The sequence below is a fragment of the Vicugna pacos genome, chromosome 15 (genome assembly GCF_048564905.1).
Source record: "Vicugna pacos chromosome 15, VicPac4, whole genome shotgun sequence".
Classification (NCBI taxonomy): Eukaryota; Metazoa; Chordata; class Mammalia; order Artiodactyla; family Camelidae; genus Vicugna; species Vicugna pacos.
In genome coordinates, this window is record NC_133001.1 from 30,192,913 (window position 1) to 30,220,043 (window position 27,131).

The following is a 27,131-nucleotide window of genomic DNA, read 5'->3' on the forward strand; positions in this document are numbered from 1 at the left end:
GCTTCTGAAGTCCCACCTTATTCCCTAAGAAAGGAAAGTGTCTGTCTACCTGCTTCCCTGGGAGAGTCTGCAGAGGGCTGCCTCTCCAGCCTGGGCTACATCCATGTCTGGGTCCCCTTCCCAGAGGTTTTGATTTACATTGGGCTTTCACAGTATTCCCCAGGGGATTTCAGTGTGCAACCAGGGCTGAGAAGCACTGGAAATAAAGGGGACCTGTTCTGGAAACTTCCTGGGATGCTTGGAACTGGAGCATGGAGTTGTGTCTGGGTTGGGCTGGGTTGGCCCTAGCAGGTGAACCTTATTTTGAAAGGAAGAAAAATCTGTTTCTATATTTGGAACCTGGAAAGGATCTCTAGCAGTAAGTTCATTCATTAGGCATAGTTTGATCATATAAGGGACTGTTTCTTCCTGCAGTATTTGTGACATAGCCTAGAATCTGGATGTGATAGAGTTTTTTTTTTCCCTAAAGAACTTTCTCTCCCCACCCTCCTCCATACCTTTCTTGGCATTGGGTTCCTTTGAAACAGTATCTTCTCTCAGTTTTACTTCTTAAAATGTGGGGCGTGGACAGAAAGGAATAATCAGATGGACTCTTATCAGTCAATACTGTCACAATTTGGAAATGTAAGATTCTTGATAAGTGGACTGAATCTTTCTTGTCCATCACATACACTAAAAGTCCTATTTAGTTGAAAACACGTAGTGTTCTACTACCCAAAGGTTACAGATCAAATTTTTCTTGAGAATAAACACTCCACCATTTGAAACTTAACTGTTCTTCTGATCAGAGATGTATTTCATTGTCTCTTGTTGCCTTTTTTCCCCCCACTTAATAAAGAAGGAATGGTGTAGGTGCTGGTTTCCATGGAGATGCTTTGAGAGCCTTTTTCCAGAGACATTGCTACATAGATAAGTTTTACTAATAGTTCAGGCTATGTCTTAATCAAATCACTGTTTTCTTTCTAAAAACTTACTCTGAAAAACACAGCAGAACATTTTTAATAGGAACTCGTAGAAACAGGCCTCAGATCATACTCAAAGCTTAAGTCGTGTTGATGTGTATTTTGGCTTTCATCACCATGCTTTACACGCTTTTACACAAACGCGTTGGAGCCACAGCCTTGTTGTGTGTCTGTTTCATGTGTGTTCATGTCATGTGACGCTGGAGCAGAAACACAAGAGACCCCCGACTGGCCCAGTGTTCACCTTGCTTAGGATCACGTCAGTCTTTCATGTCATAAGTACTTTTTAAATGTTCATGGTTTGGGGTAGTTTTCAGTCTCTGAGTGAGGCTGTGTGTATGTTTAGATTTTTTTAGTGTGAGTCAAGTAGATATGTCGCTATGCCTTGTCTCAAGCCTCTGACAAATGTTATTCTCTGTTCTTCAACTTTTTATCTCTATCTGAATGGAAGAGTGTTTCATCCTTAAAGGTCAGAGCCTGGAGAGTGGGCTCTCCTGTCTATTTCAGGCTCTAGGCAACATGCTTTTACAAAAGGTGCAGAACCAGCATGGCTCAGCCCAGGACACAGAGCACAGGGCTAGAGCTAAGGGAACAGATCTCATAGGGAGTCAGGTTTGTTCTTCCCTATTGCACCATCCCTGTGAAAGCTGCAGTTTAACTTACTCTGCTCATCTCATCTCTTCAGAAAATGAGGCACAGTCTATGGCCAGCATTGAGATTTGCAGTGATATGACATTTAAATTGCTAAGTTAACTAGAGAGCTTAAGCTGTTAGTTTTAAAAATGCTAGTTGTCTTAGCTTCCTAATGCAGTAAGGCCGTATTGGTGATGAGTGTAAAAAATAACTAGTTCGTGTGAGTTCGAGCTGAGCTGTAAATCCTTACACAATACTTATAAAACTTTGTTTTGAAAAGGTGGTTGACATGGTAAAAAATCTTCACACAAGGAAATTCACAGCTAAAAATTGAAGTATGGTTACTATTTAAAGATTCACTTCATAATTTGAGATTTTTGACTGACAAATGTGCATATGGTTGTACAGATACTCTATTTTTGTTGTGTACGTGGCTTAGTTTTTAAAATTATAACGAACCTGATAACATTGGATGAGGTTGAGCTGATATGAATATTTGGAAAAAATGATTATGTATAGAATTTGTTGCAAAATGCCATTGCATCTTCTAACAATGTAGTAAAATAACAATATAATACTATACTGGTGGGGAAACAGGTAATGCCTCCTACCAGGAGCAGTAGAAGTCATTTAGGACCAGTTAACTAAGGTTTTGAGGCACTTTGTTAATGAGGCCAAGGTTGTGGGTTTGGTCTCTGCAGGGGCCAGTTTAATACAACTTTGTTCTGTGGCTGCTGGATCCCCGAATTCAGTCAGCTGTCTTGCAAAGACACATGGTTGGTTGCAATACAGATTTCCTTTATTCCCTGTAAATAATGAGGCAGAATTGAAATGTACTCCCTTGTGACAGCACCCTCTAAATTTCAAAAATTCATTAATTCATTTTTGGTAATACTAAATGTACATTGTTCATGAATTTTAAAGTGTATAAAAAGATATTCAGTGAAGCATGTCTCTCCCAGCCCTATCTCCCATCTGCCTCGATTCCTTTATCCTTTCTATTAGGTAATCACTATTATTAGCTTCCTAAATATCCATATCTGTGATGATCAATGAATGTATATTTTTTCTTATATCATTTCAATAAATTGTATTGTCCTTTAGTAAGTGGTCTGGCCCTGGCTTTTTTCACTTAACAATGTCTTGGGGATCATGCCAAAGAGCTTCCTGGTTCTTCTTCACAGGTGCATAGCATTCTACTCTATAAAAAAGTACCACCATATATTTAACCCTTCAGTGGATACTTAGATTGTTTTTAATCTTCTGTTAAATTTTTTTCCAGGTTGGATTTGCATATTTCTGATTAAACTTATTCCTGATTATTTAATAATTTAGTTGCTATTACAAATGGGATCTTTGTTTCACTACATCTTATTCCTGATTGTTTGTATATGTGAAAATTATTGATTTCCATATATTAATTTTGTACCTTGCTCCTTTACTGAATTCTCTTATTGTTCGTAGATTTTGAATTGGTTTTCTAGGGTGTAAGATCAACAGTCATATCACCTGATGTTGCAGAAAAATGTGTTACAGCTCAATTGTGACAGCAACCTGGATCCAGGCGAGAAACCAAGCAGCACTCGGAGAGTTGGAGAACTCAGGTTTATTACGCCAGCAGACCCAGAGGAGTTAACACTCCAAGTTCTGGACTCTGTCTGTAGGTTTGCACAGGCCTTTATAGGCTGCCAGTTTTACACTTTGCAACATCATATGTAAATAAAGTATAACAGAAGTTGACCAACCAGGAACAAGCTTTATGGAAATAGACCAATCAGGAGTGAGAGAAATAACCAATCAGGAGTGAGCTCCATGTGACTGAAGTACTACAAATGGACCAATCAGAAGTTAGTGAAGTGGACCAATCAGAAGTGAGAGTAATAGCCAATCAGGAGTGAAGGAAGTAATCAATCAGAAGTGAGCTCAGGGAACCAATAGAATTTTAGGGGTAAGTAAGCCATTTCAGAGGCAAAAAGTGAGATAGAGCCTCTGGGCCAGGGAACTGGATGGTGTTGGCAGGAGAGTAATGGCCCTGCCTGGGGGTCCTGCTGGTCTTTTTATGGGGCTTCCTGCCTCACCGAGAACAAGGGTAACTTACACCAAATAATAAATAATAGTAAGAAAGTAGGCGTCTTTATAACATCCTGACTGGAGTGGAGCTGCTGCTTGTGTTTTGCGTGAAGCATCACGCCAGCCAGGGGTTGAGACAGATAAACTTTATCATGCTGAGGAATTAGCTAGCTTCTTATTTTATTGAATGTTGTATCAGGAATGCATGTTTAATTGTCCGGTGTCTTTTCATCATCTAGGGATATAATCATTTGATTTTTCCCCTTAGACCTCTTAAAATAATTAACTTGATTTTTCCCTTGCTACGTACTTACTACAATCTAGTTTGTAGCAACATCATAACTTTTTGATTTCTGAATGTAGGCCTTGCTTTAAGTTGAAAAATATGGAACTTTATTTTTATAGATACATAGAAAAATAACATTTCTCTAATGAAATCCAGGTGACATGGGAGAAAGGGGTGATCGTGGCCTTCCAGGAAGATGTCCCAAAGATGTGCCCAGAGCTACAGGTCTCCCAAGTAAGTATGAGGTGGGGAAATTGGTAGCAAGTGGGTAGTCTGGCTAGAATAATATTTCAAAGAATTGCTCTTTGATTACTTGAGTTTATCACGTGATAATAATGGCTAGCATCAATTTTTGAAGACCAACTTCAATGAAGAGTTAGATAATCTGTAAATCATGTCTGAATTCTTTGAGTGAGAATACGTGTCAGGGCTTGAAACAGCACTTTATTTTTTAGGGGTAATTAGGCTTGCTTATTTATTACTTATTTATTTACTTTTTATTTTATTTTATTTTATTTTATTTTATTTTATTTTATTTTATTTTATTTTATTTTATTTTATTTTATTTTATTTTAAAATGGAGGTACTGGGGATTGAACCTAGGACCTCATGCATGCTAAGCACATGCTCTACCACTGAGCTATACCCTCTGCCCACCTGACACGTAACTTTCTTGAATAAATACTGAAAAAAATAGTGTCAAAGTCCAGCCACAAGGCACTTGTTATGAAATTGAGTGAATTTCTACCCCAGCTGCTCATTTCCTCTTTGTTTAAAAAGAGCGACAGGAAAATGAAACCAAGTTTCAATTGTTTGTGTTGCCCAGGGAGTTAACTGAAATTTATTTTAAATGCTTCTCCTTCAAACGTACAGACGGTCCGGAAGTCCACATGCAAAAATAAACTTGGACATTTCTAACCCTGGCCACCAAAAGCCACACACAAGTACATACCCAGCTGGGTCAGCTGAGGTGACAAAGTAGCCTCTGTGTGAAGGGCCCAGATTCTCACCTTGGGTGTCTGTTCTCCTTCCACACTGGTTGCTCTGTGGCCGGAGTCTCGATGGCCGCTTGCTCGTCCACTGGGCGATGGCTTCCAGGTCCAACCACAGAAGAAGCCTGAGAGTGTGAATGGCACACAGCCTCCCAGCAAACTCCCCGATCGCTGTGGGGCCGCGCCTCAGGAAGGTCCCCGAAGCCCCCGGGGCGGCAAATCAGGGGAGGGGGCTTGTGCTGAAGGAGGAAGGAGGGTGGTCCACGCTCCCACAGTGGATTTGGAAAACTCGGTCAAAGAAAATCTAGAGAAAGAAAAGATGGTTCTCTAATTCTGCCGATGGCTTGCATATTCAATCAAGGTTATAATTGCCACCCCAAACATCGTTGCTTTCTGATTATCCATTTCATTGCACCTTGGGATTTTCTCATTTAAAAGATTTTTTTTAAAAATACAAATACATTTGGAGAGAGCTCAAACACTGCTTTTCTAAGACTGATTCATGGGCCTGTCAAGACGTTTTCACAAATCGATGATTGTGATTGGAAAGGGAGGCTTTTACTATTGGAAAAGGAAAGAAAATGTGGTTGGAGTTAAATGAGGCCAAGAGAAGATCTTACTATAGAGTCTGGATTCATTGATGGACGTTTAGAAGAGAGAAGAGGAAAGAGACTGCTGAGTGCTCCTCTCCTTTATCAATAGTAGGAATAGGAGGTTTTAAAGCTGATGCAATAGCATCACTGCAATTTACTTAATTATCTGTGGGTTATAAATCCCACAAGAGCCTTACAATTTCTCCTCCCATTTTGTTAACAAATCACTTAACTGTTCTTGGACCAGCAACGTGCACGGTTTACAAGGTTTTACTTTATCAAAAACATATGATTGTTTCTGGTGACCCTTACTTTAAAAAAAACCTGTGGATGAGCCACGTTTTAAGTTTAAGAATGGGGAGATTAAAGAAGAGCCTCTCGCATGTGCGCAGTGCCCCTGGCCGCCACGAGGGGCGCTATTTCCCACCTGCACCCCCCCCACTCACCTGGGGTTTGTGCGGTGCCGGGAGGGGGCTCCGCTGATGAGCTTTTTTTAGCACATCAGTCCATCCGTGTGTGGGCAGACGGTAAGGTAGGACAAGCTCATCACTGGCAGCTCTCCCTGGCCCCAATCTTGTCTCCTTGATGAAAAAAAAATTTGTTATGGCCGCTCTTGGAGTTAATACTTAAATCTGATTTGTTAAAAAGTTCCATGGACTCCCCATCTCAGGACTCCGACACCTTCCCTTCTGGGTTTCCTTTCTGCCTTTTACCAGCCCGTGCCCCTCTCTTCCTGGTCCCACTCGGAAATCTGGTCTTCCTTTTGGGGGCTTTGGTTACATTTTCATTGAGAGGATATTTGGCATCACTTAGTGAAAAATCGGAGTAGCAGATTATTTTTTTTTGAAGGCACTAAAGATTGAACCCCACTAAGCATGCACTCTATCACTGAGTGTACCCTCCCCTGCCCCAGATTACAGATTATTACTATTATTTTTTTAAATTACGGCTTGCTTTCCAAAGCATGCCACTTCCCCAGGGCTTTGGCACACTGGCTCACTTCTCCGGAGGCCCCAGCTGGGGCTTCAGCTTTCTGTCAGCTCACATCCCCTTGTCTGCACGAAAAGATGCTCAGCTGTCAGTTTCCCAACCCATCAAGTCCCTGAGCAAGGGTTTTGGGGGCCATTTCTCCCCTAAAGCGAGTGCTCTGAAACGGGGCTGTCGGGAGCTTGGGCCCCACAGTCCAGACGCCTGGCTCACATCTTGACGGTCACTAACTGGCTTCATGACACCAGACAAGTTCTTAACTGCTCAGTGCCTCAGCTTCCCCACTTACCAAAGAGATGATAGTCAAGAGTCCCATCTCCCAGAGAGCGTAATTCTGAGAATGAAAGGGAAGGAGGCAGCCCATCTGACATGCTTAGGGCGGTTTCTGGCCACCGCCCCTGCGCAGTCCGGGTTCATGCGTGGTGCTGCTAGTAACGTAGCAAACCCACTTCTGTGTGTGGAGGTGGGTGGTGGGCAGAGCTGGGCCCTGGTTCAGCCCTGGTGGCCTCTTCCTGGCTGTCGCTCAGCGGGAAGATGCTGCTACTCCCGACCCCTCAGACCTTCCCTCCGCGAAATCTCCAGCTCCGCCCCACAGATGCATAGTGCTAGGTCACAGCAAATCGTGTCACCAGCTCACTGTCCTCAGAGAGGCTGGGCCTTTCTTAATTTCCTTGTTAGAGCTTGAAATGGGATTAAATGTGCTTTCTGGTCTCTCCCAAACCTAACGGATGGGACTTCAGGACCTGAGGGAACCCTCAGCAGGGCCCTGTTCAGGACCTTGTCCAGAACCTTCTAGATACATATACATCTCATGTAGAGGAAAGAGCCTGCAGAACAGAGTATTCTGCGACCTTCTTTGTTGTCCCTGTTGTTAGATTTGGGACTCAGCCTATTGAGTGAGAAGACCATTTGGTCCTTCTTAGTGCTAATATAGCTGATGAATTTGAAAAAATGGCACTGACACCTTTACTATCTATCCAGTGATCAGAATTCCTTCATTCTTTCTGGACAGTTTTAGTTCTCTGCCTCTCCTCCTTACCCCATAGTTGGTTCAGTGTTAAAGATTACGTGCCCTTTGGGATTGTGATGGTCCGTTGCCGAATACGGACCACAGGGCATTGTTATCACCATTATGTGGACTGTCATTTTGGCCTTCGTGCTCTGCTGTGTTAAAGTCAACAGAAACCATGAGTGAGCTTCTCGCGGCCAGAGGGAGGAGGGCAGACAGGTGAGAAGTGCGGACTCGAGCCCGGCTGCCCTTTTACTTACTTTCAGCTGCGCTGCCTCTCGGTGCGCTAGCATCTTCTCTGCACGGGGGAGAGGATAACCACACCTACTGTCCGGCCTCATTCGGGAGGACCTGTGGATGTGTTCATACCTGTAGAGCACTTAGAATGGTGCCTGGCTTGTAGCAGACGTTCTGCGAATTTAGCTCTTACCGCTATTGTCATTCCTCCTTTTATATTTGAAGAGAGACAGACGTAACACAGGTCCCAGGCCCCGACAAAGATCTCGGGTGAGTGACAGAGGCAGATGTGCGTATGTCCAGGTTCACGTTGTGGATGAAAGGATGGGCAGGCTGGGCGGGTGTACGATGAGCTGGTCTTGCCATCTGAGGCATCATCTGACTGGCGTGTCCCATAGCTGCTCAGTGTCTTGATTCCTCTTCTGCCTCCCACAAAGCTGTGCAGAACTCACAGAGCGGGATCTGTGGGGCTTTAGACCCCGATCCCTGCCCCTACCTTCCATCTCTCACCAGAACCTTCCGTGGCGTCACTTGTCCCATCAAGAGTTACTCTTTGCCTGCTGCCCCAAACTTGTCCACTGGGGACCAGTTCCTTGGCACCCTGGGGATTTTAGGAAAACATATTTAAGGATGGGTCTTGACTTCTCTTTGTGCATTTAAACACCGGGGAGAGGGGTCAGCTAAGTGACAGTCGTGTGTGGACCACCAGGAACGTGGCGCTCACCATACCAGGCCACGGGACCAGATTTCTTGTGCAAAATCTGCAGTTAGGTGAGCTGTGCTTGTGAATGTTGAGTGGGAAAAAAATCCCGCAATGCAAAGGGCACCTCTGAAGCTTAAGTCTAGCAGTAGTCATTTATCCTATTTCCACAGCTGTCCAATTTCCACTGTTTTATTCAGTCCTGGGGATCTTAAGTGAGCAAACCACTAAATACACCAATTCCTTAAACATGTGTGCTTTGTCTAACACCACAAAAGTTAGCTCAGGACAAAGTGAGACATGTAAGAAATTCTCTAATTAATGCTGGAAATGTATCCGTGTTTTTTTAAGCCTGTATGCACAGCCCCTGTGATTCCGCAGCGTCATTAGAGCCCTCGGAAGGGTCCTGGCACGTTGAGCCTTCATCAGTGTAACGCGACTGCCCTCTAGTGTTAGCACAGAGAATGACACCGATGTTCACTTTAAGAAAAACGAAATGTTTGGGAATAACACTTTATAGGTCCTTGAAATTTTGGAAAACTGTAAAATCATCAGGCAGCTAGTGTAGCTAACACACCCATGAGGCCAGCAAGGCAGAATGAGAACACTCTGGATCTGGGCTTTCTCTTCGCAAGAGTTTAAAAGCAGTTTTTAGATATTTGTTAATGGAGTTCTTGAGTAACTTGAATGTGACTTAGAGTCACCCCAAAATTAGGTTCCCACAGAATAGTCTCCGAGCACCTTGGAGCCCAGGTCAGGGCTCACCAGAAGCTGATAAGCTGTTATGGGAAGGCTAGTTTTTCCCTCTGGCCACTTTTACAGGGCAAAACCTCAGACAAATAGCTTTAAGGATCATCATCTTCGTCCATCATCATCTTAAGTCATCCTCTATCATTTAAGAAAGCATTAAAAAAATTATTTTGGAGGGGAGGAGGTAATTAGGTTTCTTATTTATGTTTTGGAGGAGTTACCTGGGATTGAACCCAGGACCTTGTGCATGCTAAGCATGTGCTCTACCACTTGAGCTATGCCCTGCCCCCTACAAAAACATGTATTAAGGCCATTTGTACACGCTGCTGGACAGTGGGAGGTCCAGTGCCTCCTGCCAGTCTGCAGCCACGAGGGGTGTCCTGCTCATGTGTGCAACTTTTTGTGTGTTTCAGGTGACCCGGGTCCTGCCAGCTATGGGAGGAATGGCCAGGATGGTGGGCGAGGCCCCTCAGGGGTGGCGGGCCTCCCTGGTGTGCCTGGCCCCCCAGGACCTCCCGGCCCTCTTGCTTTCTGCGAGCCAGCCTCCTGCACCGTGCAGGCTGGTCAGCGGGCATTTAGCGAAGGTCCTGACTAGTGAAAGGCTTAGCGCTGCACCGCTGTCGGCGTAAACCACACTTGGAGAGGAAGCTTGGGAGAGAAGCACTGCCCGAAGCGAGGGCAAGGGGATGGTGCCTCACCTTCAGGTTTATTCCGGAAGACCCACCTGACAGTCAGAAATCCTCTTCCCTTTCCTGTGGACGGGAGCCAGCAGAGCCGTCAGTGACACAAACAAAACCCCTCCCTTGAAGCAAATTTACAGTCCTGTCCCCGGGACCGTAAGCCTTAGGGTGCTATACACGCTGCGGACCACTGCGCCAGGAAACAAGGACAACGGTTTGGACACCTCAGCTGCGGTAGTTACTTTCCTTCTTTATTTGGATGTTGTTTCAGCGGTGTAGGGGATTACCAGACTAGGTACCAGGAGACCCCACTAGGGATGATAGAATCGGTGCTCAAACTCCCCGTCAGTGTGCGCTCTCGGGAGTTGCAGGGAAGGCTGGACCACATGGAGTGACTTCCTTACAGCTGTGGTGGTTTTCACAGTCGGCGTGGATTTTTTCAAACTGTATTGCATCTCCCACCTGTTAATATTTCGGGCTCTTCTATGTGAAAGCAAAGAAGGAATTTTAATATCCTGCCAATCATAAGTTTTATTGATGAATCTATTTATTTTAAAGGTTTGAGGTAACACCTCTGGTTGTACCAAAGAAGCAATAAATATGATTTCTTAACCTTGCATGTTTTCTTAGTCGTAGTCAATGAAAAGAAGTCTGAGCTGATTTAGAGACATTAGAATTTTTTCAATTACTGGTATTTCTGTGGGCATGCTTGTAATATTAATACTTTTTTTCTATGGTGAAATTAAAAAGCCCTTACTGTTCCCAGGAGGGTGTTACCATGACGGAAGTTCTTTATATGTGGGTGTGTGTGTGTGTGTGTGTGTGTGTGTGTGTGGTGGGGGTTGGAGAGCGGGGGCTTGGGGTGATGAGGAGGCCTGCATGGACTTTTTTGAAATCTAACAAACATGGGATATGAAATCTAACATATGGAATATGAATCCATATCCCACAAAAATGCACAAATGCATATGCATAAATATGTTTGCATGTGATGTCTGAGATCTCACGGACCCCCTCAGCCTAGCCTTGCTTGGTTTCTAGGTGAGAAACCAGTCTTCATTTCAGTGCTGTGTTAGTGCCCTCCTATTTAGAACTTCACTGCTGCGAAATGATTTATGTTCTGCCATTTTTCTTATAAAGGCAGCTCAGCTAGAGCGCCGCATTCTTACCAATAAGATGAGTATTGCCTGGTCACTCAAAGCACTTTATTACTGTTTACACAGTCACATCGGCTTGCTGTTTTAGCAACATCTACATGAACTGTCGATCAGACTTAATAGATGAATTTTGTGTCGCGGTGCCTGTGACTGACTTGTCCCGGGCCGTAGCGCGCTGCTCAGAGTAGTCAACATCTTCAGTGAGTTCATGGAACTCCATTCTCTCAAGTCAAAGGGAGGGAGGGTTTTTGATATTTTTTTCCTCATGTGTACTTTCTACACATTTAAAATTTTTAGTCCCATTTGTTTGGTCAAATCAATCATTTCATAATATATATTTGAGTTTCTTTAAAACCGCTCCCAGCATCTGGGCCTGTGCTTCTGGCGTGGATTGTGTTTAAGGGGAACGCGCGCAGCCTGACCGCACAGATCAGTGCCGTCCACCCCCGGGAAGGGCGCTCTTCCTGCGCGTGGAAGAGACGATCCTTGAAATGGAGGTATCGTTATAACTGCTTCAAAGGGCCTTTAGAGGAGGTGGCAGACCTTTCCGGGTCCTGTGACAGATAAACAGATGCAAAGAAACTGCCTTGTCATTTCACCAGGGTGGTTTTATTTTAACTGGAGTGACACAATCAAATACGACAAAAGAGAAATTATTCAATAACCAAATACATATGTTTCTCGGTTCTGTAATACCCGACTCATAAGAAAATTTAAAAAAAATAAAATTTCAAAGAAAAAGTTCCTTTGACTGTTTTACAAACTTGAGAGACAAAAGGAAGTACAGTGGCTCCTACAGATACAGCAATTGTGGGAACGACCACTTACAAATGGATTGTGCAAAACGAGCAGATTCCAGAGGGTGGGAACGATCCGTTATAAATCCAGTTAGCTGAAGTCGCTTACGGAAGCAGTAAATTCTGGACTGAGAAACTGCAGGGACAAGTAGCCCGCAAATCTTCTCCAGGAAAGAGGGCTGGTGGATATTGAATGAGACCAAATAGCTCTCTTTAGCAAAGCAGAAATCTCCAAAACCTCTGAGCTACCTCTCAAAGGTGGATGAAGGGCCACCTACAGAGGGGTGGGCGGGCAACCCCAGGTGGTGAGAAACATGCAGGTTACTTCCTCCAGGGCAAAGGAGTTCTGATTTATTTCTAATCAGTGCTTCGATAGTATCATGATACAATTTTCATCCCAAATGTCTGACAGATTGGTTAAGAATTATGAAAATCACATCCCAGCATGACTGAGCACATAAATTCTCCATCATAGATTGGCCTAATTGACTTTGTCTAGCAGAAGAGTACGAATGAGTCGTCATATCAGTGACATGACTGATTTGATCATTTTTGGACACTATATTTCAAGCTGACTAAATGAATACTGTTATTCTTCAACATCATATGTAAAATCTGATTTATCTGCAACCTGAATTAAGCTTCGTGTAAATCCCTGCTTTGGAAGGTCACCTCTGATTGTATTATTATTATTATTATTATTATTATTATTATTATTATTATTATTATTATTATTATTTTATTATTAGGCTATTACAGCATCTCTGATGTCTAACATCTCTGAGTTTAAAAACAGACCAATATAGAGGGAAGATCACTAGAAATACATACAACATACCGAATATCCAGAAAATTGCTTTTTAACATTTTCTGATGGCCCTGGCAAAAGGCATGAAAAAGCAACAATAAGGAAAAAAATGTTCCCAAACTAGTCATCTTGCTGTTTACAGACAGGGAATGGACATACATTATTGAAAATATCTTTTTAGAAAAAGAACACTTGCATTTAATAAATATAGGTGTCTCTTTTTTTTCATAGAGTAAAAGAAATACTTTCCAGTTGCATGCTTGGTCTTTTTTAGTGAACGTGTGACCCAGGACATGGCAGTATTAATGTATATGGCTCAGTAAATTGTAAATCAAAATTGGTTAACCATAAGAACACGTGACTATAAATACATGTGCTCAAATGCTCTTTAACTAAAGGGAGTATAATGTGCTTGTTAGATCTGGTTACCAGAAAGAGGATACTGACTGATCCTAGTTTTGATCTTAATGAACAGCCACGCAGGCTAACTTTCCCCTGCACGTGCCTTCACACCTTGCTCTTGATTCCAAGAAAATAACTTTCTTTTTAAGGCTTAATTGAATTTGTCTTTGGCCTCCAAGTTGAAAATTTCTGTGTGAAAAGGCTTCAGAATATTCCCTAGAGAGCACACAGCTCACTCACTATGTCCTAAGGGGACCCAAGGATGAGAATAGTTAAGAACTACGTAAATCGTTTCCTGGTCTAAGCAGACATGTAAATCCACTGGCTTGTTTTGATGTGATTCATGTCAGTTAAGGAAAAAAGCGATGGATTTAATGGCCCAATGCCTATTGCCTTATCGCTAACGATGGAAGGGCTTATATTTGAGATAAGTTCCTTGTAATATTTCTTGCTCAGGCCATGTGGTTTAGTGAGAAGATCACTTTGTGGGACACAAGTCACAAAGGACTGGCTGCTCTCTGACTTTTGTTTCTGCTTTTAATTCTCATCCCCAATCATCAGACCAGGCTTTTTATAAGCTGCCACAGAGATGGGTTATAAACTTCATTATTTCGAGCTAAGCATTGATTCATGTGAAAAACAAAAGTATAAATGGCCAGCATGGTATAAACATAAACTCTGCAACAGGCCAACCTGCATGTTTCTCAAACACGTGTGTGGCTCACGCATGGTGTGCCTGGTGTGTGAGTGTGTTTGGAGCCTCCCTGTGGTTGGGACCCACCGCAATGGACCGCAGTGTGGCGCTTCCAAAGAAGAAAGGGTGTTAACAGCTGCACCTCAGAATTCCGATTTAGGGTCAAATCCTTTACTGCTGAGATATGTGACAAGCTCATTATGCATCAGAAACATAGGAATCAAGGCCTCAGAACATTATATCCACATGTGATTTTGAATAAAACCAGTGCCACTCCACTTAGCATGAACATGCTGAATTCAATCTTAAGTAGCTCAATGAGGTCAGACAGAGAACAAACAGAATGGGCTGAAAAATGCATCCTAAATGCTATTTTTAAAATAAATAGTTATAAAATATGCCATAAAATAACCTGAATTAAAATACATCTATACACTGAACAATATTTAACCCTAAAATGTATTTTAAATAATGCAGCAAAATCAAACATTGTAACGTAATTAGCATCTTTACACCCATATGCTTCTTATGGTTGGACAACGCGCACTCTTCCGAGAAACTTAAATCTTACTGAACTTCCCCCTACATGTAGTGACGCCTACTTCATTAATATTCACTTCTGACAAATTCAGGAAGCAAGCCGCTGACTCCTGGGGTTGTAACCCACATCACTCCCTGTTGGATCTGAACACGACAGTTTTTCCATTCAGATATTCTTAGGCTTGGCTCGGTTTTATATCCTGCCTGATCCTGGAGGTGAGTGTTTGCTCTTCTGGGTCTGCTTCTCTGGATGAGTTTTGTCTGGGTCCCTCTGGTTCTCCATTCAGTCTGACTAAACGGACCCATTCCTCTGGCGTGATTTTGTTGAGTGAAACGTCTGAGTTACAGCGCCAGCTACACCACATGAGGAAACTGAAGTCATCCATATGTCTTGGTTCCTGAGATTCCCAGAAGTTAAACAAATTTAATGTCATGACTGCTGCCTTTACCAGCCAACTAATGAGTGAGTGCAGCTCAACAGGCTAAGTTGCTTTGAAGTAACAGGCATCCAAGACACAAGTTCAATTTCTGTCTGCGTCTCCCTCCTAGACGGCTGTGTAATCTGTGTGAGAGACAGTGGGATAAAAGGGGGTCCAGTTGTCCACACCAGAGTATTAAGAAAGACACTGGGAAACAATGACAATAAACATTTGTATGTCTTAAGAAGGTGGACATGGACAAATGTGAAAAATAACTTAAAAACAAGAGCAATGAACAAATCTGCAAAGCTATTCTGTCAATTCATTGGAAAAAAGTTAAGCATCAAACTTCACCTAGAAATTCTCAGTATCAGGATATTGTTACCAATGTTAAGAAAATTTAAATGGTATTTTGAATACTGATACATTTCTAGAAAAATATAAATTATACAAATCTAATTGTAAAATTTTAAGTACTTTGAACAATATGGAGATTTGGACATTGTCTAATTCTAGAAATGATCTACTTGTGGGAAGCTAAATTCTTATTTGTCAAAAGAGACTTCGCTATCCTGTTTAGAAAGTAGGAAGATTGCTCAAGGGTTTCCATGTTAGCCCCTAAAATACGAGGGTAGCACAAAGTTACAAACAGTAAATTTGCAAGTTAACAAGGCATGTAAATCCACTGAAGAAATAAAATCAAAACAGCCAACAGATCAAAGGTTATTGTGCCGGCTTCATAAAGATACTTAAAATGAGGAAAAGTATAAATTAACGAAACAAAACAACAAAACATAAATTAACAAGAAATTATTTACGAAAGTGAAAGAGAGTAAGTGTAAAAGCAAAGAGTATGACTTAGTTGTTGTTCACTCAGTGTCTCCAGCCTTGTGTTTCTGCAAGTCTGTTCAGGTCTTCCGATACAAATTGCTTTAGACACCGTCTTGTGGACAAAAGGAGGTAGATCCCAGGTTCTCAAGAGATGAGGAGCACTGCAGAAAAGCTAAATCTTACTTCACTCCTAAAACATATTCATAAAAAAATTATTTTATCATCCAAACATCAAATGACATCTTTTACAGACAACATATCTCAAGATAAATAGTGAAGCTCTATAATAAAAGTGACTAAAATGTAAAGTTTCAACAATGTCATGAAACATAGCAATAAGCATATGGGATTGCTTTAAGATCATTAATTAAATTACTTTGATCACAAGCTGAAAAATTTCAAAGGTTAAGACTGGCTGTGTTTTTGTTATGATTTTAGGGGAAAAATGGGTAGGAAAGAACCGTGAATAAACTCACGAATTACTCTTCCTTTTTTCTTTAGACTCCAGAGGCCATAGATATTAGTTGAAGTCATATTTTGCTATTTGCACAGAAAGATTTATATCTGACAGTGTTAACTGATCTTGGTATAAAACGTTAGACTGGAATTCAAACGTGCTTATATAGGGCAAACAGTTTTAATTATTGTCATCATGGCCTATAATTATTTTGTATTTAAACACACTTGTCTGGAGTCCAAACAAGGGATAATTCAGGAAATTTGATCATTCTTCTTCCCTGCTGTGGACATTACTGCCATCTGTGTGAAAATAAACAAATGTTTTGTATTGGAATGGATCAGAATGATACAAGAGAATTGCCGGCCACCAAGTTAGGGGACAATGTCACACCCTCCTTTGGGGCCTTAATTATCTACTTTCTTTTTGTTAAAGGAATTAGGCAACTGCCACAGCTCCACTTTACCTGGCGTGGTATCAGCTGGCCCAGGCTTTCCTGGTGCTCTTTGCTGCATGTCATGCGTACAGAGGCGGGGATGGTGAATATACAGGAGGCTGAGCAGAGATGCTCCCGGTGACACAGCTCCATTCCTCTGGTTACACCCAAGGGAGATGGAGTCACACGTGTCAGTTGTAAGAAAAAGAGCTTCAGTCACTGTGACAGCTCTACTTTGAAATGCACCATATAGCAGTCTACTCCCCTGCTCCTCAAATCACCAGAATAAATTCAGGTTCTTGAAACCAGAATAAACTGGCCCAGCATGAGTGGAATTTAGAAAAAGAAAAGTTCCTAAATATGCAATTTGTAAGAAAGGATACAGGCCATATCCTCTGGGAGTAAAATGAGCAGAATTTATAAAACAGGAAACTGAATTAAGTCTTCTTATGTATGTGAAGGGATCGACTCAAAGAAAACAAAAATACACCGATCACCATTAGCAATAATAGTTCATGAAAACATTAAAATGCTAAAATAAATACTTCTGGATTAGCAAAAAGGTGAAAGGATCAACAAACTATTAATTAATATGAAAAAAAACCTTTCAAAACATGAGATGTTCAGCTTTATGTCAAATTCAAGTAAATTAATGAGTAGCAGATGTGTTATAAGCTTTCAGAAAATTCAACAAATTAAAGTTCAACAAATGACAAGATATACACATAGCACCAGATTTTAGATCTCTGTACATTTTTGGGGGGGAAATGATCATTTTACTAAGAAAATGCGTATTTATATTCTGATTGTGTAAGTCTGAAACAGCACCATTGTAGGTATTGCACAGGAAATAAAATTAAGAAGAAAATAAATTTAAAGTTAAAAACACTTGAAATAAATGAAATGACCTTGGAAAAGAGAGTGAATAAACTTTGAATTGACATACACAGCACCGTTCAACATGAAATGAGGAAAAGGTTGTATTATACAACACAGCCGTGTAGGAAGTCCCTGACCAGCAGTTCGTCCATCTACAATGACAATCAGCTCAGACCAAGGGCTTGCCTTTCAAACTCACGTTTCAATTAAGAGATAAAAGCAACCAACCCCGGGCGGCTTTAGCCACCTTGGCCCCAGTGCTGCTTCCGCGAGGCCAGTGCTGGCCCCGGGGTGATGCGGCAGGAGGGCGCTCAGCGTCCGTGGGACCCACCGCTTAGATTTCAGCAACGTCCTCAGGCCCAGTGTTCAGAAAATCAGTTGTTCTCAACAGCTTCTCAAAGCAATGTCCAGCCAGGCAATATGGGTACCGTTTAGCCGTTTGGTTGGCGATCACCCGTTTCCGGTCCCGGCCGGAGGCTGCGGCCTGGCCGCGCCTGCTCCCCCTGCAGGGCACGGGGACGCTGTGGGCTCGGCGCCGGCTGCGCTTTGGGCCCCGTGGCTCTCCGTCCTGCCCCGCACCTCCTGCTGCAGCTTGTGGACGCGCATCTGCGACACCACCCCCTAGAACAAGGGCGTTTCTTTTCCAGTCGCTGCAAGTCCCGCCTTCTGTTCTGATGGCTGGTTCTTAAACTCTGGGGGTGATGAGGTCAGAATAATGGACACAGGGCCCAAAGACTCGTTGGACTTTTTAAGCTTCACAAGGACCAAAGACGGCTTGGTGCCCTCGCCACCGAACCCCTCTTGGGGACGGCAGCGTTCTGTGTCCCGGGTGAGAAGCGCGGTGTGGGCACCGCAGGGCTGGGCTGTGACTCCTTCCTCCCTTCTCATGCAGAACGTGTTCCGGCTGGTGGGGTTGCCTCACATCGACCTCGGTACACAGAGTTAACAAAACCATCTCAGTACTTGGCTATGGTAGGATTTGGGGCTCCCTGATAAAACAGTCACGTGGGGTTTCCCCTCTAAAATATAAGTTATGAAGTGAAGTTCTTACTGCCTATCTGTTTCTCTATATAAGTCGAATGGATATAGGATGGTATAAGAATTCTTAAGCTATGAAAAACTAATTAAAAAAATTCAGCAGGAGCAATGGACTATATCAAAAAAAGTTGATGAAATTTTTAGCAATGATAGTAAATTTAAACACCAAGAAAACATTAAGTCTGAAACTTTAAAATTCAGAAATCAAAGGCCAAATACAAATTGATGAGGCTACTAAACGTACATCACCATCCGTCTTCTAAACCACAAGCTGTCATTTCCTCTTGAAGAAGACCTAAGGATCAAGATCTGCTTGCATATTTCATAGAACACCCTGAATAAAAATCATAATGAAGGTGAAGCAAAACATATAGAATGAATTTGGAAAAATTCTAAAAATGCTGATATCGCAATTACTATAGGAATAAGATTTCAATTTTTGCTGTTAATGTCTGGCTTACACCAAAAAACAAACAAAAAAAGTCACTCCCACCTCACGTGGGTTTGATAGTATCAAGAAAGGGCCGGTTTGATAGTATCAAGAAAGGGCCAGCGGCAAGGAGAGACGAGCAGGAATCCAGTTGCCCATAGGTGCGTCTACTTCCCACCTGTCCGCTGACAGGCATGAGAGACAGGACAGGGGCAGTCCTCGGGGTTACATCTTCCACTGGGGCCCAGGAGCGCTGGTGAGCCTGGCAGGCCCGGAGCTAATGAAATAAAAGGCCCCATCAGAATGCAGGTCAACATATGGCCTTTCCTCCCTCACTCCATTCAACATGGGTCATTCAGCGTCACCTGTAGCAATACAGAAGGGCCATAGGGGAGAAGGCATGGGTCCCATTTTGGAGCCAGCTGGTGTTGTGAAGACAGTATCACTATTACCTGAAGTCCCAGGAAGACCCAGACTCCCCGGAAGCCCAGTTCCTGGTTCCCCTCTTTCTCCCCTCTGTCCTCACTGGCCTCAGTAAGAGATACACAAAACGAGAGACAGAGAAGTAAGCGTCCTCTATGCCAACACAGCCCATGCAAGAACCATGATCTTAGTCTGCAATCTTTACGCAAGTCCTTCATTTAACTTAACAGTATATTAGCTGTTCTACATTAACCACATACTAACTAACATGTCAAACAGATTTTGTGCAATAGGCAATGCAGACCTTGGAAATACACAGTTACTATAAAATGTTCTGACTAATCAAACTCTTGATAGTGAGACTTTGGGCACTGAAAATGATGCTAAGACACACCAATCATGTGTATCTCCTTTCAAATAGCTAACGACGAGGTGTGTGAGCCCTCTTCAACCGGAGTTCTGCCTGGAGAGTAGACACAGCTAAATGTGAGTAGCTGAAAGAGTTCTGCTTAATGGGGAGACCAGATAATGTGACAGCAAGAATCCGCAGCCTCGCCCAAGAATTAAAGGGAATGAAAGGAACAAAAACTCATGATTTTAATAAGTGACACTAAATGTCTAAATATTTGCGAATCCACCCAACTCGGGGCTTAGGTCTTTGTTCAGATTACTGACTGTAACTGTTGTTACGGTCCCTTCCAGTGCTTTACATCCTTTCCAAGGAGAGTTAAAACAGCAACCCCTTGTTTCAACGTGGTCCCGACAGACTAGGAGCTTCAAAAATGCTGGAAAGCAAGAGGAGATTGGAGGCTTCATCTAAATTCACTTCATCCACTTATGTTGGTTTAACCAAAATGAATTAGATCTAAGATCTGTATGCATTTTAAAATGAAATCATCCTTCTTCTTGAATATGCTTGTCACCTGAACTAAAATAGTACAGAGTGATTTTTGTCTCTGGAGGACCTTAGCCCTGTTTTTAAAAAAGCATAGAACACCTTTTTCCCTCTGTATTTTATATATTGGCATCCATGTAAGACTTTATTGAAGACAATGTTCTTGATTATGAGGGCTTCAGTGATGATAAATGGGGTTTTCATTCTCAACTCTTTCAGACTTCAACAGCAGCTTAAAAATTGCTCCTACTCCCCGATGCACAGAGCAGTCATGTGGAGTCATGCAGACACATAGCCAGGGTAATCACTGGGAGAGCATCTCAGTAGGAGCCAGCAGGCCATGACTCAGCTGTGCCTTTCCTTAAAGGTGTTATTTTAGCACAATGTGACTGGAGGAGAAATGTTACTGTTCTCTATGAATGTATGCAAGACAAATTATTTCCTATTATTGCTGGGAATTAGGCATTTTGGGAGTTATCATCCTGTTTTGACCTGACCATATATAGTCGCATAGTATACACATTATTATTTAAATAATATTAGCAATGTAATTACCACACCGTTTTTTTTCAGCTTTGGAGGTGTGACCAGACCATAAACGTGAAAATAGTTGAAAAAAGGGTATACATTCAGGAAATATTTTGAGGTGCATATTGAAAATACACCCAGTGGAATATCTTCACCCATTTCTATCTGGAAACTATGTTACAGATATTCAATACAATCCTAGATCCCAGAGAGAACAGTGGCTGAGCATGTGGGCAATATCCTAAATCGATACATACTAACATTTAGAATATTACCAGGATTTCTTCTATATAAGTGACTTCGACTTAACATATGTGAACAATAAGGGAAAATGTTTGCACTCTGGGCCATGTGGAAGCACCCTTCCAAATCTATTATTTAAGCCTATGTGCAGTAAAATAACATTTACTACCTGAAGTAGATCTAATAGTTCAACCCAGTTCACACTATTACAGAGACGTGGTTAAATTGACCAAGTCATCTCAGTGAGTGCTTAAGATCATAGGTTGAAAAATGAGGAGGAAAGAAATATAACTGAAGATACATGAACTTTGGATTAACAAGAGGATTAACAACACGGTGGCACAATTCCAAATGAAGAACATTTCTGCCGAAAGCTACATGTTTAAATTCAGTTCTCAGATTTTAATATCATGTAAAATATATAATCCATTCCATGTGGGTTTCAGTGCATATGATATCATAAAAAAAGAAACAATAATTTGTGTATTTGTACAATAAGGTACCATTTACACTTCTTGTATCAAATGTAATAATTGATTTGTACAAATCTCTCAGCTCATTAGGTTAATAATGAACTACTATGAATAGATAAAGATGTTGAATTGCACAAAGCACATGAGAGCTTTCTGCTCGTACATTTCCTAATAAGGTCCCAAGCTCATTCCTTATGAAGGCTGCCAAATTCATAACTGCTTCACAACACAACTTCAGATAGGAATGCTAATAATGCTAATAATGCTAATAAGGTCAATAACAGCTTTCCCATTTTCTAGAGTTAAGATTTTCATCGCTTTAGGGTAGGTCACTCTTAAAATTTGTAAAGGACTAAAAGACTAGTCTACCTGCAAACAGACATGTATTTTCATGATGACAGTTTGATACCAGTGTAGCTTACGTAGGAAAACAGAAATAAAATCACAGCAGCGTCCTAATCCAGACATTCAGAAGTGCTGGTCACTGAGGAAACGTGGTGCTTGCTGTGGCTTTCCAGCTGGGAGGCTTTATTTCTGGTAAGGAGACTTCCAGTTCAACTACAGGGATTTACTTCTAAAGTTGTAAATCTGTGCATCTGTATGCATACCGGAAAAATGAAGACAGAAAAAGAGTGTCCCTGGCGTTTGGGGAGGGACAATTCTTCATGGGGGGGGCGGGGCTTACAAGCCATCTGCAAGGCTTGTAAGTTGTTTGGCCTCCCTGGTTCCAGACCGCTGACTGACCACACTGTCCTTCATCGTTCTGACACCCACAATGTGTTCCATTTCTGAAGGTCCCTGCTGCTGACAAATTTGAAAGATCAGATCTGCATCAGCCACGTGAACTACCCCATGGGCCACTGGATCACAAGTAAGAGAAGGGTTGCCTTCATTATAAACCAGTAACAGCTCAACTCGGGAGGTTCCAAAGTAAGAATGATTTTTCCCAACACCGTCCCTCCAAAACCGAAGGAGGACAAATGGCTGGCTCTGTTTTCTCCTGGCGACTCCATATTCTCTCAGTGTGCAGGGCTCTTTCTCAGGTGGATGCGGCTTTCAGGCGCGCGATCTGTGCTTGAGGGTCTTCAGAGAGGCGGAAAGTCAGCTGTGTTTGGAGAGAGTTGAAGTCGAGTTCTTGCAGGGCTCTGATCAAGATGGCAGACCAGACAATCTGCGCCCAAACCACAACTACGTATAAAACAGGCATCTGTGGGAATGACCTGAAGACGAGCAGAAGAGAGCTTCTACAGCTGAGGGGTCAAGACGGGGAGGAGGGGCAGAAGCGGTCCAGTCACATCCCGCCCCCTGGCATGGTGACCCACAAGCAGGACGGACATCACAACTGTGACAGCCCCCCTGGGGAGTCGGGGGTCCAGCCCCTGGTCACGCTCCCCAGCCCAGGGAAACTGCATCAGGGGGACGAGCCCCCATAAGGTCTGGCTTTGAAAACCAGCAGAGCTCATGTCCAGGAGAGCCTGGGGGCTGTAGGAAACCAAGACTCCACTCTTAAGGGGCTCGCACACAAACTCACTTGCTCCAAGTCCCGGCATAGAAGTAGCAGTTTGAAAAGCACCTGGGCCATATGAAAAAGAGATTCATTGACTAGTTTTAGGGCATGTGCCAGAAAGGCAGGGATCCAACGGAAACTTCTCCAAGGATGGAAGTTCTGGCGAGCGCCATTTTTCTCTCTCCTAACACCTACTTGGGCCAGTGCTGGTGGGCGGGCAGCATTCAGTCACTCTCCATCTATGTAGCTAACCCTGTGTGGCCCACCCCAGCATCCTCCTGAGGAACCACCCTGCCCACCCTGCCTGCCCCCGCCAGCCACTGGCGGGCAGCCCTGGGTGGCACTGCTGCCCTTCCAAAGTGGCGACCACTCTGGGGAGGCTGCTCTGCACACCAGTGTGTCTTGCAGCCAGCCAGCTGGGGGCCAGTTCTGCCCACCAGCACGCCCACAGCAATCAAGACCCAACCACAACAGGGGGGTGTTTGAAACCTACAATCTTCCAGGACTGAATCAGGAAGAAATAGACCATCTGAACACACCAATTGCTAGCAATGAAATTGAATCAGTAGTAATAAAAAAAAAACTCCCAACAAAGTCCAGGACTTCACAGGTAAATTCTATCAAACATTTAACGAAGAGGTATTACCTCTCCTTCTCAAACTATTCCAAAAAATTGAAGAGGAAGGAACACTTCCAAACTCATTCTATGAGGCGTTACCCTGATACCAAAACAAGACAAGGGCACCGCAAGAAAAGGAAATTACAGGCCGATATCCCTGAGGAACATAGATGCAAAAAATTCTCAAACTGAATATAACAAGCGTTAAAAGGATGCTACACCATGATCAAGTGGGGTTTATCTCAGCATGGTTCAATATCCACAAATCCATCAATGTGATATATCACATTAACAAATTGGAGTGCAAAAATCATATGATCATTTCAATAGATGCAGAAAAAGCTTTTGACAAAATTCAACATCCATTTATAATAAAAATTCCCCAGAAAGTGGGACTAGAGGGAACATAACCCAATATAATACAGGCCATACATGACAAACCCTCAGCTACCATCATACTCAACGGTGCAAATCTGAACGCATTTCCTCTAAGATCAGTAACAAGGGTGTCAACTCTCTCCACTTCTACTCAGCACAGTACTGGAAGTCCTAGCCACAGCAATCAGACAAGAAATAAAAATAAATAAAAGGAATTCAAATTGGAAGGGAAGAAGTCAAGCTGTCACTGCAGATGACACGATGCTATGTATAGAAAAGTCTAGAGATGACGCAAGTGCTCCGCGCGGGCCCTGCATGCTGACTAGGTCGGCTGGCTGCCCCACGGCTGGCCTCCCGCCCACTGAGGCCTGGCAGCTCTCAGGTCTGCAGGGGGCTGGTCACTAGGTGCCAGCATCTCCAGGAAGGGCCAGACACCCCGCGAGGGGTCGGGGTCCACCCTGCCCCATTCCTGGATGTGTCTTGGGGCAGGAGTTATAGATGGGGGATCCTAGAGCTACAAGCCACCTCGCTTTTCAGTGCACACGGGCCTCCCCCTGCTACCTTACAGATGGAGGAACCAGGGCCAAGCGAGACGTGACCTGCTCTGGCCTGTCACAGACAGCTAGCAGTTGGGCTGGAGCTGTCCCTCCCAGGATGGCATCCTGGTTCCCTCCCCCACTTTCCTTCCAGGAGGATAGATGTGTTTTCTCCCTTCTTTCAGTCTGGCTGCTGTCCCTCCTGCTGCATCGTTGCCTTTGTCCTGTTCTAATTGGGATGAAGGGTTGACAGGTGAGGCTTCTTGTCCCTGCCGGGAGGCGAAATGGAACCCAGCCCTATGCCCACTGAACCCCCTCTCCTCCTGGCACCATTCATGCTTGGCTTGGTCAAGGGAAGGGCTCCCCCGGGCATCCTGCCAGCCGGCTGCCTACTCAGGCAAGTGCGGCAGTGAACGAACAAAACAAGCGGCACCCCCTTCTCCCCTGACCGAGGCCATCCACTCAGTCATGCTTGTCACAGCTGCTCTGGGGTGGTGGCGGGGAGGGGAGGGACCAGGCTGACGCACAGCTCAAGGCTAGGGCAGGCTTGGCAACAAGACATTCCCAGTGCCAGGAGGAACCAGGTCTTAGGATTGGCCTGGAAAGTGGAAGAAAGCTCTTAGATTGCCCCCGAGAAGACAGCCCGACCCTATATCCCCCTGCCCAACTATGCTGACAAAGAGCCATATTGGGTGCACAGGGAAGGAGTCGGGTTAGACAGCGGGAGAAGACAGCCCATCGCAAGGAGGTTTTGCCCCTCCCTGGGAGCAGCAGAAAACTGAGCGCAGTCATGGGAAGCGCTGGTTGGAGGCTTGAGCCCATCCCGCAGAAATGGGGACGCTGGTCTCGGTGTCATTGCTCCAGTCAGATCGTCAGGCCTCGGCTTCTGTTCGGTCTCTGTGCCCCGTGATCTTGCGTTTCTCAGGTTGCAGAATGGAGACGTGGGACCACCTGTCACCTGCAGACATCATCTGGGAGGAGAGTTGGGAAGGGATTTGGGAAGAAAAGGATGGCTTTGGACCAGATCCAAAGACATCTTGTAATAAGGACTGAGGCACGCGGTGGGAGTGAGACTCTCTTTCATTCATTCACTCATTCACTCATTCAACAAACAGAGCACCTGAGAAGGTCCCTGTCCTCAAGGGTGCTCATGCTCTGGATCTGGAAGGTAATCATGAAACAGGAAACCACATAAAATGACCTGAGCTAGGGTGACTGCTACACAGGGACAAGGTAGAGCTGGGGGAGATGGGGATGTCTAGAGATCGGGGGGCTCTCTGCCCTGTGCAGAGGTGACTGGAGGGATGGGAAGGTCTTCCTTCCCCTACTAGCTATGGCCCCTCAGCCCTCTACAGTGGCAACAGGGAAGAACTCTCCACCCCTTGCCACCAGGGGTCAGCAGACAGGTCCCAAGCAGACATGGTGATGGGCAGGCAGGTTCCTGGACTTAAGGGAGCCTGGACCACCAGTGGAGAGGCTGCAAGAACCCAGGCGGGCACCTCTTGAGGGAGAGAGGAGGGAGCGGACCCTGGGGCTGAGCTCTGACAACACAGTGACAGCACATGACACTTACTAGGTAAATTAAACCCATTGGTCACTGTAATTAGCAGAACTGCTTGGCCTGGCTGTTAATACAGCGGCACAGGCTGCCCCTGCAGATTGAGTGGCCTCCCCACGGCTGACTGTGCAGGGGGGCTGGGGGCTGGCTGCCAGGCTTGGCAGGAGTGGGATGGAGAACGGGGGCCAGGGGACTCTGAGCAGGGGAGAGGCGACTGTCCCTTCCACATGTCTCCCTGTGTCATCAAGATTTCTTTGGATTAAGTGAATGGCCACGTCCCATTAGCATGAAAGTGCCACGAGGTAGGGGTACTGTTTGCCTGGCTCACTGCTGCAGCCAGCCCCAGCATCTGAAAGCCGGCTGGGCACACAGCAGATGCTGGGAAACTATCTGTTGAATGAATGGATGAATCAATCAATCGATGCTCTCTCACTTATGGGCATTTGTGCAAACCAGTCACTCTGCTTGGAACACTTTTCATTTTACCAAGGTAGCTCCTCAGATCCTTCAGGTCTCAGCTGAGATGCCCTCCCGCCCCTGAGAAGACTCCCAGGTAGGAGTGACGTACCTCCCTTTGCACCCGGATTCTCCTGCACTTACCCCTGGGGTGGAACTTAACCCCCAGCCTGACAGCTGCTTGCTTATGCATCGCTCTCTCCCCACAAGACTGAACACTCCAGGACAGTGGGGGTCGTCATGGTGTCTCCAAGACGGCGTCCAGAGCTTGTACATAGTACGTACTCAGTAAACAGTTGTTGAATGAAGGAGTCAGTGAATCAATGAACGAGGAATGGAAAACCAGCTGGTGCGCTGCTCTGAGTCACACCCACTCTTCTCTGATTTTGAGCGGGTATGAGCGGCAGGCGTGGACAGGGGTGGGAAGGCAGAGCCTGAGCCCACATGCCTGGATGCTGGGGCTCCTCTTCCAGCCACTGGCATCTCCCCAGACCCACACTTTAATAACAGAGATACTCAGCCATTAAAAAAAAAAAAAGAATGAAATAATGCCATTTGCAGCAACATGGATGGACCTAGAGGTTATCAACTAAGTGAAGTCAGTCAGGCAGAGACAGACAAGCATCATATCATATCAGTTATATGTGAAATCTAAAAAAAAAATGACACAAACGAACTGATTTACAAAACAGAGGCAGACTCACAGACATGGAAAACAAACTTCTGGT

General features: G+C 44.1%; 2 long non-coding RNA genes across 6 annotated transcripts in view; one reads left to right on the top strand and one right to left on the bottom strand.

Annotated features, from left to right (window-relative positions):
* The window catches only part of LOC140685711 (uncharacterized), a 28,389-nt gene extending 17,873 nt beyond the window's left edge, over window positions 1–10,516 (top strand). For all 4 annotated transcript variants that reach the window (XR_012059065.1, XR_012059067.1, XR_012059068.1 and 1 more), the window contains 2 exons: window positions 4,108–4,185; window positions 9,633–10,516. This is a non-coding gene — a long non-coding RNA (uncharacterized lncRNA). The remainder of the gene's footprint in view (window positions 1–4,107; window positions 4,186–9,632) is intronic.
* Window positions 10,517–14,198: 3,682 nt separating this feature from the next.
* LOC140685885 (uncharacterized) lies at window positions 14,199–17,748 on the bottom strand. 2 transcript variants are annotated; one of them, XR_012059332.1, is made up of 2 exons: window positions 17,651–17,748; window positions 14,199–15,737 (listed from the first exon to the last, which is right to left on the bottom strand). It is a non-coding gene; the product is annotated as an uncharacterized lncRNA (long non-coding RNA). The 2 variants fall into 2 exon arrangements; XR_012059333.1 differs by lacking the exon at window positions 17,651–17,748 and adding an exon at window positions 16,471–16,720.
* Window positions 17,749–27,131: the final 9,383 nt, after the last annotated feature.